Below are 19,383 nucleotides of genomic sequence, written 5' to 3'. Positions count from 1 at the left end.
AGGGTCTTGTGATCCAGACCCTTGATCTTTAGGATCTTCCCCCAACTAGATTCCCAACCAAGGGATAGACTTCCATATTTGTCCCTCGATATGGGTTGGAAGGGGAGCCTGGGCCCACCCTCTTCTCCAGCCTCCTATCTAGGGTCCAATGGTAGGCAGCTAAGTCCAGCACCAGGGGTGCTCTGCAGCTGCCTCCCTTGATCACTTCCTACCAGCAAGAGCGGCTGTGGTGCTCCGTCCAGGGAGTTCAGAGCAGCGGGCAGCTCACCTCCTCTGGCTGCCTGCCTGCCACTGAGCTATTCTGTTCCCCTTTTTAAACTCTGTCACAGATCACAGGGTTGGTGCTTTGGAACAGTCCCTGGGAGGACCCTTCAGGGTGCCAGTTCCCCTTACGGCCTGTCAAGGTTCCTCCCCCACTCTGAACTCTGGGGTACAGATGTGGGGACCTGCATGAAAAATCTCCTAAGCTTACTTTTACCAGCTTAGGTTAAAACTTCCCCAAGGTACAAATTAATTTTATCCTTTGTCCTTGGAATAACCACTGCCACCACCAAACTCTAACTGGGTTTACTGCGAAACGTAGTTTGGACACGTCTTTCCCCCCAAAATCCTCCCAATCCTTGCACCCCACTTCCTGGGAAAGGTTTGGTAAAAATTCTCACCAATTTGCATAGGTGACCACAGACCCAAACCCTTGGATCTGAGAACAATGAAGAAGCATTCAGTTTTCTTACAAGAAGACTTTTAATAGAAATAGAAGTAAATAGGAGTAAAGGAATCACCCCTGTAAAATCAGGATGGTAGGTACCTTACAGGGTAATTAGATTCAAAACATAGAGAATCCCTGTGGGCAAAACCTTAAGTTACAAAAAAGACACACAGACAGAAACAGTCATTCTATTCAGCACAATTCTTTTCTCAGCCATCTAAAGAAATCATAATCTAACGCATACCTAGCTAGATTACTTACTAAAGTTCTAAGACTCCATTCCTGGTCTATTCCCAGCAAAAGCAGCCTATAGACAGACACACAGACCCTTTGTTTCTCTCCCTCCTCCCAGCTTTTAAAAGTATCTTGTCTCCCCATTGGTCATTTTGGTCAGGTGCCAGCGAGGTTACCTTTAGCTTCTTAACCCTTTACAGGTGAGAGGATTTTTCCTCTGGCCAGGAGGGATTTTAAAGGGGTTTACCCTTCCCTTTATATTTATGACACGGCCTCACTCTGGTACTAGGGAAAGCCACTCAGTTTTACCACCTCCTTGGGGTGAACTTCTGAGTCTTCAGCCTCCCTGTGTCACCCCATGAGCTCCCTTAAGTCAGTCCACCTGAGACAGACTTGTACACCCCAAGGGAGCGATGCACCCCAACTGTCAGCATCTGCAGTGACTCTTAGCTGGCGCTGTGACAATAGTCGGATTTATTAGTTGTCTGGAGCACTGTGTAGAAAGTCCTGGGTTAGCACAGAGAACAGAAAGTTACAGCAGAGTCCCTTCTGGTTATCTCACAGCCCCAGTCAAGTGGGGTCCACCCCTTGGCTCCCACCCTGTTCCCTCTTTCTTCAAGTTCCCAGGCCAGTCCCACCTGGCCCCTCCTCAGTTCTTTGTTGTCCAGCAGGTCAAACAGGCTGGCTTCCCGCAGAGGGGTGGACTGTCTACGGTTGTTAGGTAGCAAGTGTCCCGGGTGTTGGCTTCACCATTGTCTTCATGGACTCTCCAGTGACATGGGCCCCAAACTCAAGACTGCTAGGTGTTAGCCACATCTGTGTGGTAGCCTGCCCAGGAGTAAACAGCCCTTTTACGCACACCCCCACAGGCGACAGTGCAGCGTAGGGGGAATCTGAGGCACCGTATTCATACAAAATATTTACAGAAAATTCCCTCTCCGTCACAGGCTCCTCCCCCAGTCTGTTCATGCTTTGCAAGTGCAGAGGGATGGGATCACCTGGGCCCAGAGCAGCTCTCTAACCCCCTTCTTTCCAGTGTGGTGTTTGTACATACACCCCATCACACATGGATTTATAACTATTATAACCATCGAGAACCAATGGGTAGGAAAAATAAATCTTGTCCTCTCAAGGGGCGGGGGACAAGAAGCTCCATGCCCATGAATATATTGCCAAGTCTCCCAATATATTTTATGAGCACAACAACTGCAAACATAACTTACACAATTTTAATTCCAGCCTTCTGTGGACCCAATATTTCATGGACACTGCACGCTCTAGCTAGGGAACTTTGCTACATCAAAACACCTGTTACATGTACACCAACAGATCAAATAGTCGTTAACCATTCCGAATCTGTGTGTTTACCTACACATGACATCTGACTGTATGTAACATCAAGCACACCAGCTGGCCTACATACTTGTATGGACTTGATCAAAGAATAGAACAAACGGGGAAAAGTCCAGCCACTGCTGAATGGATCCAGCCATGAGAAGTCCTTTCATCTCCTCATTTAACTATACTAAATACATGAAAGTGCCTTTTTGTCTCTGAGCTCTAGAGAATGAGCATACGAGGATGCTGTTTTTCATTCTGTTACTTCGTTTTTCAAAATGAGATTCTGTCTGAGACTAAAAGAATTTTTCTTGTGATAATATCAAAGCACAGGAGAAAACCTGAAACTGTGATGGGTCTTGCAACAACCTGTTGTGTTACTAATGGTTTTTCTTCATTAAATTTTCACTGCCACCTCTCGTACTCTAATTTGTTTTGCACAGTTTTAAATTGGGCACAAATAGCCAACTGTGTAATTCATAGGGGCTACTGTTATACAACTGGATAGAAAAGACTATACCCAATAATTAAAGGGGAAGTACCTTGAATAGTTATTTTAGTAAATTAGAATGTAACCCTGAAAAAAAGGACACCATGTAGGAGTTAGCCTGATCCACTGTAGCCTGTCATTTATGAAGACCCGAATTCATATCTTGTCATAGGTCACATGTATGTTCTCTTCAGTACTTAAAAATTTTTTCTATGACCCCAATCATTGTAATAGCTCACAAATGCCAATAAATCTACTCTTTGGAGATCCCTCTGAGGTGGGGAAGCATAATCCCACCCTTTACAGTTGAGGAACCAAGATACAGAGATAGAATGATTTTGGCCAAGGTCACCCAAGGAGGCTGCGGCTACAGTGGGAAGAGAATGTAGATTCTCTTTGTGTCCCTGACCCCCAAACCAAAAAGTTTCATAGGGACCTTGCTTGCTACGTTCAGACAGAGAAGGTGATACAAGAGCAACCTATGGTTTTGTTTCAATTCTAGTTCTCTTCGCTTACATGAGGGTGAAACTCAGTCACCACTCAAAGCCTGAGTATATAAGGTTTCCACAGGGTCCCTGCCTAAGGACTGCCTATTGAATCCTTCCCCTCCAACCCAGAGGCAGCATACATGTAGGCTTGGGAGGATTTAAAAAAAAAACAAATAATGCCAAATGCTGATTTCACCCCTACAAAACTATTTCCAGCACTAGCAAGTGAAGTGCACAGATAGGCACAGGAAGAAAAACGCTGCTTGAGAACTGAACGGGTTCAAACCGCATTTCAGTGAATGCTGCACAGCAGCTGCCTTATGTTCATTTCTGAATGTCAATGCCCACTCTCGTCAAATAATCATTGTTTGACACCTCCCATAGCTTCCTGCCACGGTGAAAATGTAAATCGATAAAAATGGAAACCAACACTTAATCAATATCAGCCATCAGAATTATTAAAACATAAAAATCAACTTCTGCCAAGCTGACACAATTATTATTTCAGCTTCCAGGCTGAGATGGCACCAGCAGCCTCCTCGGCCCCCTTGTATTGAAAAGAGGGTGTCTGGGGCCCAACAGGGGATAAGAGGTTAAACAAACCCTTATTCACTGTTAGAACTTTAAACTAGGTCTAGGGCTTTGTGGTAAGTTATCATTGATTTGCTCTTATAGTGACAACCACCATTTCAAATCTTTTGAGCATTGGCCTGCTAAACCCAGGGTTGTGAGTTCAATCCTTGAGGGGGCCATTTAGGGATCGGGGCAAAAATTGGGGATTGGTCCTGCTTTGAGCAGGGGGTTGGACTAGATGACCTCTGTAGGTTCCTTCCAACCCTGATATTCTATGATTAAAGATACAGAAAAAGGGAACAATTAAAGCATTTGAAATGCAAAGTATTAGGTAAAGCTTTCATTTTAACCTTATCCCTTATTCCCTGTAGGGGTAGAGTTTCAATAAGGAAAACCCCTGGTTGAACAGGGTTTTTTTGGATGGCACTATCTGTCCTTTTCAGGAAAAAGAGAACTCAAACTGTTGTTGAAGTCAAATTCTCCTTCTTTTAAAGTAAAACAAGAGCATATGTGGGGAGAAAAGAACAGCAAATATACAGAATGCAGCATCACTAGAGAGCACTGGTCTGGGACTTAGGAGACATGGGTTTTATTCCTGTTTGCCCTGTTGGGTGTCCTTGGATAAGTTACACCCCTGCTCTGTAGCCTCAGTTTCCCCATCCATTAAGTGGGGATAATGAGACTGACGTCCTTTGTAAAGCACTTCGAGATCTGCTGATAAAGGCACTAGATAAAACCTAGGGATTATTGTTCTCTCTTTGGTGCTGACTGTCACTTGCAACCTGGATGCTGGAGACAAACAGACACAGCATACAGTCTTATCAGCTGCTTGGTGACCTAGCAAACTTGGAAAAGCTTGGAGCTGTTTAAGGCCTGGCTTTTAGCTGCCTTTTTCTGGTCAGAGGCTCACAGCAGTTTTCCAAAAGTGGTGTTGCCTTGTCCGGCTCAGACAGGTTACCATTGGCCAGAAAGCAAAAAGAGAGGGAGGAAAGAGGAGAAACAAGGTGGGGGAAGGACAATGAGCCAAAGCGTGCTGGGGAGAGCAGGACCCCAATTCTCCCTGTCCAGGTGTCATTCAGGAGTTAGCCAAAGCCACTGGAGCAGGTGGTGTTGTTGGTTCCCTTGCTCTGCCCTGATCTGGTCAGGTTGCCTTGCACTCTCAGGAAGAGGAAGGCCCACCCACGTCCTGGGGGACCGCAAGGTCCCAGGAGATGGTGGGTTTGGTAGCCAGGACAGTAAAGCTCACACCTTTCAATCCACCTGTGCCCCCAGTCCCACTGACAGAAGCTTCCCCCCAGCTAAACCATGTACAAGAGGAGGGGGTGGCCTCACCCCATACACACCAATCAACCAAACATGCCAATGATAAATCATCTTTCCATTTCTTGCCTTTTTTAGCCCACAGTCCTATCAGCCTGTGACTTTACCAGGAAGGCCCCTTAGCACAGCTCATTAAATGAAAACAATTCATTTAACAATTCCCCCGGCCTGTTGGTCATCAGCATGTGCTGCCTTCCACAAAAAATTCCACATCACAGTCGGAGTTGGACTGTTGTTGCCTCGGACAAAGTAGGGCACAGGTTTGAGCCCAGCAGCCCCCTCCTTGGGGTTAGGGACCTGTGGAGTGTACGGAACGTCAGTCACACCTCGCTCGTTCCTTTGGTGACGCCATCCCCTGGCGCACACAGAATGGTGCTCTGCAGCACCCTGATGTTCCCAGCGCAGGCCCTCCACAACATGCTCCTACCCCTGGGCAGTAGCCGCTTAGCATTTCTGCTGCACTGGCTGACAGAGGTGGGGGACAAGATTTCATTCATTGTCTGCACTCCAGGGTGACCGGGGATGAGGGAATTATAATATCATGCAGCTGCTTCCCAAGTATCCCCTCATGGCCAGAGGTCACATTACAGTCCCTTGCCTCAGTTTCCCCTGTTTGGGGCCCTTTAAGAACTCACATTTCAAAATGGTTCAAACAATCCCTACAAGGCTTGCAATTTACTTAGTCCTCTGATACATACTGGCCCTCTAGGGCCCAGCCAGTTCAGTGTCTCTCTCTTGATTAACCCAGACTAACACAAGACAAACTCACACAGCCTTCATTGCAGCTTTACTCTTTCTCTCCTGCTTGGACAGGGTCTCCCCCTGGCCTCCCTGGAGAGCTCTCTCCCACTCTCTCCAGCTTTTTTTCTAGCCAACTCAGGAGCCCTCTTGCTCCCTCCCACATCTACAGATCTCGCTGCCCTTTCCTGGGCTTCCTCCTCCATCCAGCTGCCAGCTCTTGTTATCCTGGTAGCACCTGAGTCAACCTATATGTGGCTCATCCTGTAATCAGGGCTGGCTGAGCCACAGGCTCTCCAGCCCATGGGGCAAGCCAGCCTGTTACAGGCAGGGAGGGAGAACTGGCTTTAACAAGTCAATTATTTTGTGTGGGTGAAGCACTTTGAGAAAGCCAAAGAACCCTCCCCAAAAGTGTGGCTTTGAGGGGCACTCCCTTCAGTGCGGGACTGATGTGATACTTGACTAGCTGATCTATTACTCTCCTTCCCACCTCCACCCACTATAAGGTTATAATGTCCCTGGGCAGACGTGTCATATCACACACAATGTGCCCACTAGTACGACAGCTGGAGTCACACAAACAGCTCCAACTGGGGCTAGTATCATAGAATATCAGGGTTGGAAAGGATCTCAGGAGGTCATCTAGTCCAACCCCCTGCTCAAAGCCCAACTAAATCATCCCAGCAAGGGCTTTGTCAAGCCTGACCTTAAAAACTTCTAAGGAAGGAGATTCCACCACCTCCCTCGGTAATGCATTCCAGTGTTTCACCACCCTCCCAGTGAAAAAGTTTTTCCTAATATCCAACCTAAACCTCCCCCACTGCAACGTGAGACCATTACTCTTTGTTCTGTCATCTGCTACCACTGAGAACAGTCTAGATCCATCCTCTTTGGAAACCCCTTTCAGGTAGTTCAAAGCAGCTATCAGATCCCCCCTCATTCTTTTCCGCAGACTAAACAACCCAGTTCCCTCAGCCTCTCGTCATAAGTCACGTGTTCCAGTCCCCTAATCATTTTTGTTGCCCTCTGCTGGACGCTTTCCAATTTTTCCACATCCTTCTTGTAGCGTGGGGCCCAAAACTGGACACAGAACTCCAGATGAGGCCTCACCAATGCCGAATAGAGGGTAATGATCACGTCCCTCGATCTGCTGGCAATGCCCCTACTTATACATCCCAAAATGCCATTGTCCTTCTTGGCAACAATGGCACACTGTTGACTCATATCCAGCTTCTCGTCCACTGTAACCCCTAGGTCCTTTTCTGCAGAACTGCTGCAGATTACTGGTTCTGGGGATGAAGGGAAAGCAGTGGATGTATTGTTTCTTGACTTTAGCAAAGCTTTTGACACGGTCTCCCACAGTATTCTTGTCAGCAAGTTAAGGAAGTATGGGCTGGATGAATGCACTATAAGGTGGGTAGAAAGCTGGCTAGATCGTCGGGCTCAACGGGTAGTGATCAATGGCTCCATGTCTAGTTGGCAGCCGGTATCAAGTGGAGTGCCCCAAGGGTCGGTCCTGGGGCCGGTTTTGTTCAATATCTTCATAAATGATCTGGAGGATGGTGTGGATTGCACTCTCAGCAAATTTGCGGATGATACTAAACTGGGAAGAGTGGTAGATACGCTGGAGGGGAGGGATAGGATACAGAAGGACCTAGACAAATTCGAGGATTGGGCCAAAAGAAATCTGATGAGGTTCAATAAGGATAAGTGCAGGGTTCTGCACTTAGGACGGAAGAACCCAATGCACAGCTACAGACTAGGGACCGAATGGCTAGGCAGCAGTTCTGCGGAAAAGGACCTAGGGGTGACAGTGGACGAGAAGCTGGATATGAGTCAGCAGTGTGCCCTTGTTGCCAAGAAGGCCAATGGCATTTTGGGATGTATAAGTAGGGGCATAGCGAGCAGATCGAGGGACGTGATCGTTCCCCTCTATTCGACATTGGTGAGGCCTCATCTGGAGTACTGTGTCCAGTTTTGGGCCCCACACTTCAAGAAGGATGTGGATAAATTGGAGAGAGTCCAGCGAAGGGCAACAAAAATGATTAGGGGACTGGAACACATGAGTTATGAGGAGAGGCTGAGGGAGCTGGGATTGTTTAGCCTGCAGAAGAGAAGAATGAGGGGGGATTTGATAGCTGCTTTCAACTACCTGAAAGGGGGTTCCAAAGATTCATAGATTCATAGATATTTAGGTCAGAAGGGACCATTATGATCATCTAGTCTGACCTCCTGCACAATGCAGGCCACAGAACTTCACCCACCACTCCTAAAAAAGACCTCACACCTATATCTGTGCTATTGAAGTCCTCAAATTGTAGTTTGAAGACCTCAAGGAGCAGAGAATCCTCCAGCAAGTGACCCATGCCCCATGCTACAGAGGAAGGCGAAAAACCTCCAGGGCCTTCCAATCTGCCCTGGAGGAAAATTCCTTCCCGACCCCAAATATGGCGATCAGCTAAACCCTGAGCATATGGGCAAGATTCATCAGCCAGATACTACAGAAAATTCTTTCCCGGGTAACTTGGATCTTACCCCATCTAAAAACCCATCACAGGCCATTGGGCCTATTTACCATGAATATTTAATTACCAAAACCATGTTATCCCATCATACCATCTCCTCCATAAACTTATCGAGTTTAATCTTAAAGCAAGATAGATCTTTTGCCCCCACTACTTCCCTCGGAAGGCTATTCCAAAACTTCACTCCTCTGATGGTTAGAAACCTTCGTCTAATTTCTAATCTAAATTTCCTAGTGGCCAGTTTATATCCATTTGTTCTTGTGTCCACATTGGTACTGAGTTTAAATAATTCCTCTCCCTCTCTGGTATTTATCCCTCTGATATATTTATAGAGAGCAATCATATCTCCCCTCAACCTTCTTTTAGTTAGGCTAAACAAGCCAAGCTCCCTGAGTCTCCTTTCATAAGACAAGTTTTCCATTCCTCGGATCATCCTAGTAGCCCTTCTCTGTACCTGTTCCAGTTTGAATTCATCCTTCTTAAACATGGGAGACCAGAACTGCACACAGTATTCCAGGTGAGGTCTCACCAGTGCCTTATATAACGGTACTAAAACCTCCTTATCCCTACTGGAAATACCTCTCCTGATGCATCCCAAGACGACATTAGCTTTTTTCACAGCCATATCACATTGGCAGCTCATAGTCAACCTATGATCAACCAATACTCCAAGGTCCTTTTCCTCCTCCGTTACTTCTAGTTGATGCGTCCCTAGCTTATAACTAAAATTCTTGTTATTAATCCCTAAATGCATGACCTTACACTTCTCACTATTAAATTTCATCCTATTCCTATTACTCCAGTTTACAAGGTCATCCAGATCCTCCTGTAGGGTATCCCTGTCCTTCTCTAAATTAGCAATACCTCCCAGCTTTGTATCATCTGCAAACTTTATTAGCACACTCCCACTTTTTGTGCCCAGGTCAGTAATAAAAAGATTAAATAAGATTGGTCCCAAAACTGATCCTTGAGGAACTCCACTGGTAACCTCCCTCCAACTTGACAGTTCACCTTTCAGTAGGACCCGTTGTAGTCTCCCCTTTAACCAATTCCCTATCCACCTTTCAATTTTCCTATTGATGCCCATCTTATCCAATTTAACTAATAATTCCCCATGTGGCACAGTATCAAACGCCTTACTAAAATCTAAATAAATTAGATCCACTGCGTTTCCTTTATCTAAAAAATCTGTTACTCTCTCAAAGAAGGAAATCAGGTTGGTTTGGCACGATCTACCTTTTGTAAAACCATGTTGTATTTTGTCCCATTTACCATTGACTTCAATGTCCTTAACTACCTTCTCCTTCAAAATTTTTTCCAAGACCTTGCATACTACAGATGTCAAACTAACAGGCCTATAATTACTTGGATCACTTTTTTCCCCCTTTCTTAAAAATAGGAACTATGTTAGCAATTCTCCAATCATATGGTACAACCCCTGAATTTACAGATTCATTAAAAATTCTTGCTAATGGGCTTGCAATTTCTTGTGCCAATTCTTTTAATATTCTTGGATGAAGATTATCTGGGCCCCCCGATTTAGCCCCATTAAGCTGTTTGAGTTTCGCTTCTACCTCAGATATGGTGATGTCTACCTCCATATCCTCATTCCCATTTATCATGCTACCATTATCCCTAAGGTCCTCTTTAGTCTTATTAAAGACTGAGGCAAAGTATTTGTTTAGATATTGGGCCATGCCTAGATTATCCTTGACCTCCACTCCATCCTCAGTTTTTAGCGGTCCCACTTCTTCTTTCTTTGTTTTCTTCCTATTTATATGACTATAGAACCTTTTACTATTGGTTTTAATTCCCTTTGCAAGGTCCAACTCTACTTGACTTTTAGCCTGTCTCACTTTATCCCTACATATTCTGACCTCAATAAGGTAGCTTTCCTTACTGATCCCTCCCTTCTTCCACTCCCTATATGCTTTCTGCTTTTTCTTAATTACCTCTCTAAGATGCTTGCTCATCCAGCTTGGTCTACAACTCCTGCCTATGAATTTTTTCCCCTTTCTTGGGATGCAGGCTTCCGATAGCTTCTGCAGCTTTAATTTAAAATAATCCCAGGCCTCCTCTACCTTTAAACCCATAAATTCTTCAGTCCAATCCACTTCCCTAACTAATTTCCTTAATTTTTGAAAGTCAGCCCTTTTGAAATCAAAAACCCTAGTTGCAGATTTATTTTTGTTAATCCTTCCATTCAGTTTGAACTGAATTAGCTCATGATCACTTGAGCCAAGATTATCCCCTACAACCATTTCCTCTATGAGATCCTCATTACTCGCCAAGACCAAATCTAAAATGGCATCCCCTCTAGTCGGTTCAGCAACTACTTGTTGAAGGAATCCATCAGCTATCGCATCTAGGAAAATCTGAGCCCTATTATTATTACTAGCACTCATCCTCCAGTCTATATCTGGGAAGTTAAAGTCTCCCATGATCACACAGTTTCCATTAGTATTTACTTTATTAAAAACATTAAAAAGGGCTCTATCCATATCCAAATTAGATCCCGGCGGTCTATAGCACACCCCAAGCACTATCCCAGGGGAGGCTCTAATAGCTTTCTTCCCCAATTTAATTATTGCCCAGACAGACTCAGTCATATCCATTTCATCGCTTCTTATTTCTTTACATTCTATCTCATCATTGATATACAATGCTACTCCACCACCTTTACCTTTATTTCGGTCTTTCCTAAACAGCACATACCCTTCAATACCTGTAGCCCAGTCATGACTACTATTCCACCAGGTCTCTGTTATACCTATAATATCTGGTTTCACTTCCTGCACCAGTAACTCTAGTTCCTCCATTTTGTTACCTAGGCTCCTTGCATTAGTGTACAAACATCTTAATTTTTGCTGTTTGGCCTCACTCACATTCTGTACCCTATTAGGCACGGTTATTTTACTACCAGTATAACCTATTAGACTTGTATCTACACTGCCCTTCCTCCTACCTACAGCTGTATCCACTCTTACTTCATTTTCTTTCCACTCTATGCTAAATTCTGGCGTGGAGATTACCTGGACATCTCCCAACCATCTCCCCCAAATTCCTAGTTTAAAGCTCTCTTAATCAGTTGTGCCAGCCTCCATCCTAGAAGTCTATTTCCTTCCCTACTCAGATGAAGTCCATCCCGAGAGAACTGTCCTCTATCCATGAATGCCTCCCAATGGCCATACATCCCAAAGCCCTCCTTATAGCACCACTGCCTAAGCCATCTATTGATAGTCATAATCTTGTCACACCTTTGTTGCCCTTCTCTAGGAACAGGCAGAATCCCACTAAAGATCACCTGAGCCTCAATTTCCTTAAGCGTCCTCCCCAGCCTAACATAGTCTCCCTTAATACTTTCCAGCGAGAATCTAGCCGTATCATTTGTTCCCACATGAAGGATAATTAGGGGATTCTTTCCCGCTCCCTTTAGAATCCTTTTTAACCTCAGGTCTACATCCCGTATCTTAGCACCTGGAAGACAGCACACCCTCCTATTTTCTGGATCAGCTCTGGTTACAGGCCTATCTATTCTTCTCAATAAAGAGTCCCCAATCACATAGACCTGCCTTTTCCTAGTGACGGTGCTATTCTCCAGTCTATCCCCTGTTCCCTCTGGCTGCAAGTTTTTTCCATTCCCATTCTCCCTTGTAATCCTTTTTAACCCATCCTGTATCCTCCTGGGGCTCATATTTGGTGTAATCTCCATTAACTCTTCCCCTTTTCCTATAGGACTAACCGCTCTTCTCTTCTTCCTTGCCCTGTCACCTTCAGTGACTACCTGCTGAGCCCCTTCTTCATTTTCCAACTCTGCAAACCTATTCTGAAGCTCTATTTCTCCTTCACTAGCCCGTCTTTTCCTCTGCCTAGTTCTTTTAGTCACATGCTTCCACTGACCACTTTCCTCACCCAGTCTCCCCTCAGAATTCCCTAGTCCTGCTTCCATCTGCAAGTCTGAGCTTTTCCCTTCAGATACCTCATGTCTTTGCTCCATAATCTGCTCAAACCCCTTCCTAAACTCTACCAGACTTTCCACCTGCATCTCCAAACCTCTGATCTTTTCCTCCATCAGCTCTATCAGACGGCATTTCATGCAGACAAAACTCTTACCAGGTGCCCCCTCCAGGATCATGTACATACCACAGGTTCCACATCCAGTCATCTTCATTGTGTCATCTGCTACATGGGTCACTCCCACTGCCACCTCTGAATCTGTCATAGCCTTCCCACCTAAATCCTGTTAATCTGGGAAACACAAACCACACCAAAACACCACCACCCACAGCAAAACCAAACCCCACACAAGCACCACAAGACAAACTCCCCTTTCAAACTCCCCTGTTTACAGCTCTGTTTGCTAGCTCCTGTGCTGCTGCAGCTGTCTGTGCTGCTGCCTGACTGGCTGCTACCTTTATAGGACCCCTAGTCAGTGAAGCCCCGCCCCCTAATCAGGGCTCAGCTTCTCTCCCAGCACAAAGCCCCTACAAGCCTCTACACATACAAATACTACCAATACAAAGCCAAACAAACACAAATACCTTCTCCTCCAACAGAACTCCCACTCAAACTCCCCTGTTTACAGCTCTGTTTGCTAGCTCCTGTGCTGCTGCAGCTGTCTGTGCTGCTGCCTGACTGGCTGCTACCTTTATAGGACCCCTAGTCAGTGAAGCCCCGCCCCCTAATCAGGGCTCAGCTTCTCTCCCAGCACAAAGCCCCTACAAGCCTCTACACATACAAATACTACCAATACAAAGCCAAACAAACACAAATACCTTCTCCTCCAACAGAACTCCCACTCAAACTCCCCTGTTTACAGCAAAGAGGATGGCTCTAGACTGTTCTCAATGGTAGCAGATGACAGAACGAGGAGTAATGGTCTCAAGTTGCAGTGGGGGAGGTTTAGATTGGATATTAGGAAAAACTTTTTCACTAAGAGGGTGGTGAAACACTGGAATGCGTTACCTAGGGAGGTGGTAGAATCTCCTTCCTTAGAGGTTTTCAAGGTCAGGCTTGACAAAGCCCTGGCTGGGATGATTTAACTGGGAATTGGTCCTGCTTCGAGCAGGGGGTTGGACTAGATGACCTTCTGGGGTCCCTTCCAACCCTGATATTCTATGATTCTATGATTCTAGCCATTCAGTCCCTAGTCTGTAGCGGTGCATGGGATTCTTCTGTCCTAAGTGCAGGACTCTGCACTTGTCCTTGTTGAACCTCATCAGATTTCTTTTGGCCCAATCCTCTAATTTGTCTGTATCCTCTGTATCCTATCCCTACCCTCCAGCGTATCTACCTCTCCTCCCAGTTTAGTGTCATCTGCAAACTTGCTGAGGGTGCAATCCACGCCATTCTCCAGATCATTAATGAAGTTATTGAACAAAACCGGCCCCAGGACCGACCCTTGGGGCACTCCACTTGATACTAGCTGCCAACTAGACATGGAGCCATTGATCACTACCCGTTGAGCCCGACAATCTAGCCAACTTTCTATCCACCTTATCATCCATTCATCCAGCCCATACTTCTTTAACTTGCTGGCAAGAATACTGTGGGAGACCATGTCAAAAGCTGTACTAAAGTCAAGGAACAACACGTCCACTGCTTTCCCCTCACCCACAGAGCCAGTTATCTTGTCACAGAAGGCAATTAGATTAGTCAGGCATGACTTGCCCTTGGTGAATCCATGCTGACTGCTCCTGATCACTTTCCTCTCCTCTAAGTACTTCAGAATTGATTCCTTGAGGACCTGCTCCATGATTTTTCCAGGGACTGAGGTGAAGCTGACTCGCCTGTAGTCCCCAGGATCCTCCTCCTTCCCTTTTTTTAAAGATGGGCACTACATTAGCCTTTTTCCCAGTCGTCCGGGACTTCCCCCGATCGCCATGAGTTTTCAAAGATAATGGCCAGTGGCTCTGCAATCACATCCACCAACTCCTTTAGCAGTCTCGGATGCAGCACATTTGGCCCCATGGACTTGTGCTCGTCCAGCTTTTCTAAATAGTCCCAGACCACTTCTTTCTCCACAGAGTGCTGGTCACTTCCTCCCCATGCTGTGCTGCACAGTGCAGTAGTCTGGGTGCTGACCTTGTTTGTGAAGACAGAGGCAAAAAAAGCATTGAGTACATTAGCTTTTTCCATATCCTCTGTCACTAGGTTGCCTCCCTCATTCAGTAAGGGGCCCAAACTTTCCTTGACTTTCTTCAAGGAAAAGATCTGACGATTACACTCACAAATGCCAGTGGGCCATAGGCAATGTTATGCCTAGGAAAAAAAGAACCGCACACAGTAGTGTGATTTATTATTTATTTGTATCCCCGCAGCAGATGGGGTATGCCTGTCAAAGTAGGGCGGGATTTCCCTGTGGATTTCCTGTTATAAATGGAAGAAGCCCTGGGAATTATGGTTCTCCCATGAGAAGCTCTGGGTGAGGGACCAGGGGCACCCACAAATTTCTACAGTTGGTAATTCCTCCGTGGTGACTATGTTGCTCCAATTCCAGTCAATTTGCTTCATCAAGACCAACTGCAGAACAGTTTATCTAAAGCAATTGTCTAGGGGCCTTCTGCCACCTTTCAGGTTCCGGTAAGTCTGGCGTGATCATCTAATGCACAAAACAATATTTGCTGTGCACTCCAAGAGCCTACATTCCTTTCACACTACTAGATCTTTCGCAGCTCCTAGATCTGTGCATAATTGTGTTAAACCTTTCCCAGCTAATGAGGGAAAGCAGCTTTTCCATACAGGGCAAAGCATGAAAAGGGGAAGACGCGATCAGACAGAAAGGCACCTCTGACTTGGCAAGCAGAGCCAAGGAGCAGAGACACACCCTAGGTTAACAACATGCTGCTCCACAAACTTCTATCTAATCTTGGAAAATGTCCTCCACGGCAAAGGCAAACGGCAAAGTGATTATGTGACTTGAAGAAAGGTCCTGCTCTGCTGTCTAGACAGCTTTGAAAAACAGCCAGTGAGGGTGTTCCTATTTATGAAAAATGCAGCTGTACATTTCTGCCGCCTTAATACAAGGGAAAGAAAAGGTAGAGGGAGGTCATTGGCTGCATCATGTTCATTGAGCTTGTCCCAGGGAATTTATTCCCCTTCGTTGATTAGTTTTATTCACTCTACTTTACATTTTCTCATGCTTCTAACCTGCCTCCCTCAAGAGTTTTCAGCCTCTTACCTACAGGAATTGTTCTGGGGAGGTCTGCAGCAAACCCATGACTGTCTCACATTCCTCTAGGGGAATGAAAGCCTGGGTGACATCTGGGGGGTTTGCTACAGCTAATGAACAATCACTAATCTGAAAGTTTGTTACCATCTTTTTGTGACCCAGCATAATGAGGCAGTACAAACTGGTTTAAAAGGCTGCAGCTGCCGACGCCCTTATAAATTGGAAGGTTTTAGTGGCCTTAAAATGCAACCTTAGCAATTCCCTTCAAGTTTATTGCTCTGATACATTATTTAGGGGGTTGAGATTTTTTCTAACAAGATCCACCTAGGTAGATGTTTATCTCAGTACTATGGGCCTGATTTTCAGAAATGCTGAGCACCCACTACTTCATCTGTAGCCAATAGGAACAACAGGTGCTCAGCACCTCTTAAAATCAGGTCCCCTATGTTTCCCAATCAACTCCTAACTGGTTCCTGGAACTGGTTGATTATAAATGAATGACTACGCTGTGACACCATTAAATGTGTTAACAGCTCTTCATCAAGGTTTCCTGTGGGTCCTACAAAAGTAGAAATCAGGTGCCAGATACGTTCATCTCCAGCTTGTTCTCCAATTTTTGGGGACAAGCGGCAATCTTAGTTTAATGGTGCAATGAAATCATTAGGAATTCATAATGAACTCTGCTGCAACCATAAAAAAAAAGCAGGTCATTCCCATCCAGGAACACTTCAACATGAGTCACCCAATGTTCATGTATAATGAATGAGATGACTGGGGGCAGCCTGACAGCTCTGTCTCGGGATTTGCCAACTAGATCTTTTAGGATCAAAAGAGCCCAAAGACTATCGACATTCCCGGAGTTATAGACTCTTAATAAGATGACCTTTAAAAAAAAGTCTGGCTGATTAAAAATAGCGCGTGCTTATTTCTGACTAGGTCAAGAAAGACACAGGCAGGAGATATTCTGCCCTTGATAAGTTACAAGGGGAGCAGAATGAGGGGAGGGCATTCGCCAAGATAGAGTCTGCGGCAAGTGATGAAAAGTAAGCAGAGGAGAAAAGTGATCTCAATTTAGGACTCAGTGCAGAAGAGGATAGGCAGGGCCATGAAAGAACATTGGAAGGATCGGCTGCCACTCAGGCACCAAGACAGAAAAAGGGTGTCCTGATGATTGCTGGGGAAATGCCGAGTATTGTCGTCTACGGCCCCAGTCTGGCCAACATTTACACGGCTGAGCTTAATTTCACTCAGGTAATTTCACTGATTTAAATGGGACCACACACTTGTCTAAAGCTATCTGCCAGTGTTGAGTGTTTGACTGATTGGGGTTTCTGTGGAGACAAATGCCAAGTACGAAGGGAGATTCAACAGCATTGGGCAAGACTTTAGGGCTCTGGAAACAAAACAGGGGGTCAGGGCAGACCACTGTCTTGCAGACAGTTCAGGTGCCAAGAGTGAGTGAAGGAAGGATGACACCAAGCGATAGCTATGTAGATGGAGTAAAGAGGGCTTGAGTCACAGAGCATCACCAACACATTCTGTGATGAGGCCAGGGTTGCCAGGGAGACAGAGCATTACCATTCTGGGTGGAAAACCAATGGTGCTTGTTAGGAAAGGCTTAAACTGTAGACAGAGGCCTGGCCTAGGGATCCAAGCACAGGATGGGATGGTGTTTTAGGTTAAGACAGGATCCCCCTTTTGCATGGCTGAGCTTGCCTCTCCATTTGCATACTGGGCTGGCATGGAAGATTGCAAGGAGCTGCTTGTGTGTGGCTCAAGCAGCAAGTGACAGGGGGTGTAAGCATAAGCCAAAGCTGCAGGGCTGTTGACTCCAGGGCACCCAATCTTGCTAAGCCCCTTGCTGCTGCCCCAGTGTCAGCCAGGGTGGAGATGAGGGACTGCAGTCAGTAACTCGCTTGACATGTCTCTAAAAAACAACAACCGCAGGCACGTGATTTTTGAAACCCAGTTACTTAGCTCCCTGCAGGAAGCGCCAAGCAGAATTGGGTATGTATACTGCCACCTGCAAGGAAAATGCGGCCATTTAAGAACAGAAGGCGTCAATCCACTGATAAAATACTCCCAGAAATGGAGGGAAAGGTGTTAGAGTAACAAAGGGCCCTCCGCATAATTTTGTGTTGCTCCCACCCAGGCACTTTCCTTTGAGGACAGTGGTTGGAACAGCGGCTCCCATTTTCCCTCCTGCCCCAGCCCATTAGCTTATCCCACTCTGAACTTGTCTCCATTTCTGCACCTCTAACCTGGTGCCCACCCTTGACCCCTTCCCACCATGTCAGCAAGGAAATGGCCCAGCCAGCACTCGATGACACCTTCCCTTCCCACTGCCAAAGGTTCCTTGTGTGACCTCAGTGTATGATTGTTCAGTTGCTATCTGTGGTTACAGCAAGTGCGATTACAGAATAGCATGGCCAGTGTGAGAGAGAAGAATGTTTTTACTTCTTATATCCTCCAAATGCGATCCTCTGTGATCCCAGCACCCCTCCAAACACCTCTCTGCACACTGTACCCCACAGCGCAGCCCTGGAAGAGCCCAGCACCCCTCCAATCACCTCTCTGCACACTGTACCCCATAGTACAGCCCTGTGAGAGCCTAGCACCCCTCCAAACACCCCTCCACATGCCTCTCTGCACTCCACACCCCAAAGCACAGCCCTATGAGAGCCCAGCATCCTTCCAATCACCTCTCTGCACACTGTATCCCAGAGCGCAGCCCTGTGAGAGCCCAGCACCCCTCCAAACATGCCTCTGCACACCGCACATCCACAGCCCAGCCCTGTGAGAGCCCAGCATCCCTCCAAACACCCCTCTGCATACCGCACACCCAGAGCAGAGCCTTGTGGGAGCCTAGCACAATTCCCCAACTGAAACACACATGTAACCCTGAGAAAGCCTTCCCCATCCCCATATGAAACGCAAGGTACCTGCACCAACATCTCCTGTCTTTAACGGCTCCTGGCTCCCCCTCTAGCCCCTGGGAGTCTTTCCTCCTCCTCTTCCACTTCCTTAGGGTATGTCTACACTATAAAGTCTACCTATATTAGGTCGACTTACACCACCACAGTCTCCTTGGGTCGGTGGTGCGCGTCCTCACCTGGAGCACTTCCACTGACCTGACGGGGCAGTGTGGAGAGCTGAGAGCCTGGTCTCTCAGCTCTGTTGGCAGCTCCCTGCCCGGAGCCTGGTTGTCCCATAGACTCCTGGGTTCCCAGCAGGCTGCCCCCACCCCTGCTGGAAACCCCCGGGAGCTTCTCCCCTACTTGTACCCCAGAGGGAGCCATGACACTGACAAGACAGCACATGTAAGGGACACAGTGTCTACACAGACACCGCCTCACCCTAACGACACAGACATAAGCCCTACGCTGCCCATGGAGGTGGCGTTATGCCGGTGTTGTTAGGCACTTACATCGGCGGGAGGGAGGCTGTACTGTAGACACTGATATAATTAGGTGGATATAAGCTGCCTTATGTCGACCTGTGTAGCATAGACCAGGCCTTAGTCCCAGAAGGCCCTTTTTCCTCTCTTACTCTCCCCCGTCCTGGTGAGCCCAGGGACCCCTTCTCCAGCTCACTGGCTCTCTGTCCTTGTGAAAACTCTGGGGCCCATCCACCCCTTCTCTGCCTGTGTATCCTGTGGGGTTGTGCTTTGGGGATGCTGTGTGTGTGTGTGTGTGTGTGTGTAAGGGGTGCCGTGGGAGGTGCCTGGCATGCACAGCGGGATGGCTGAGGCTCCCCACCCTGGCAGACAGCACAGACGGCGGCCCGTGGCCATACAG

Source organism: Lepidochelys kempii, chromosome 11 (assembly GCF_965140265.1).
Source record: "Lepidochelys kempii isolate rLepKem1 chromosome 11, rLepKem1.hap2, whole genome shotgun sequence".
Taxonomy (NCBI): Eukaryota; Metazoa; Chordata; order Testudines; family Cheloniidae; genus Lepidochelys; species Lepidochelys kempii.
The sequence above is the reverse complement of the archived record's forward strand: the minus strand, read 5'-3'. Positions refer to the sequence as shown.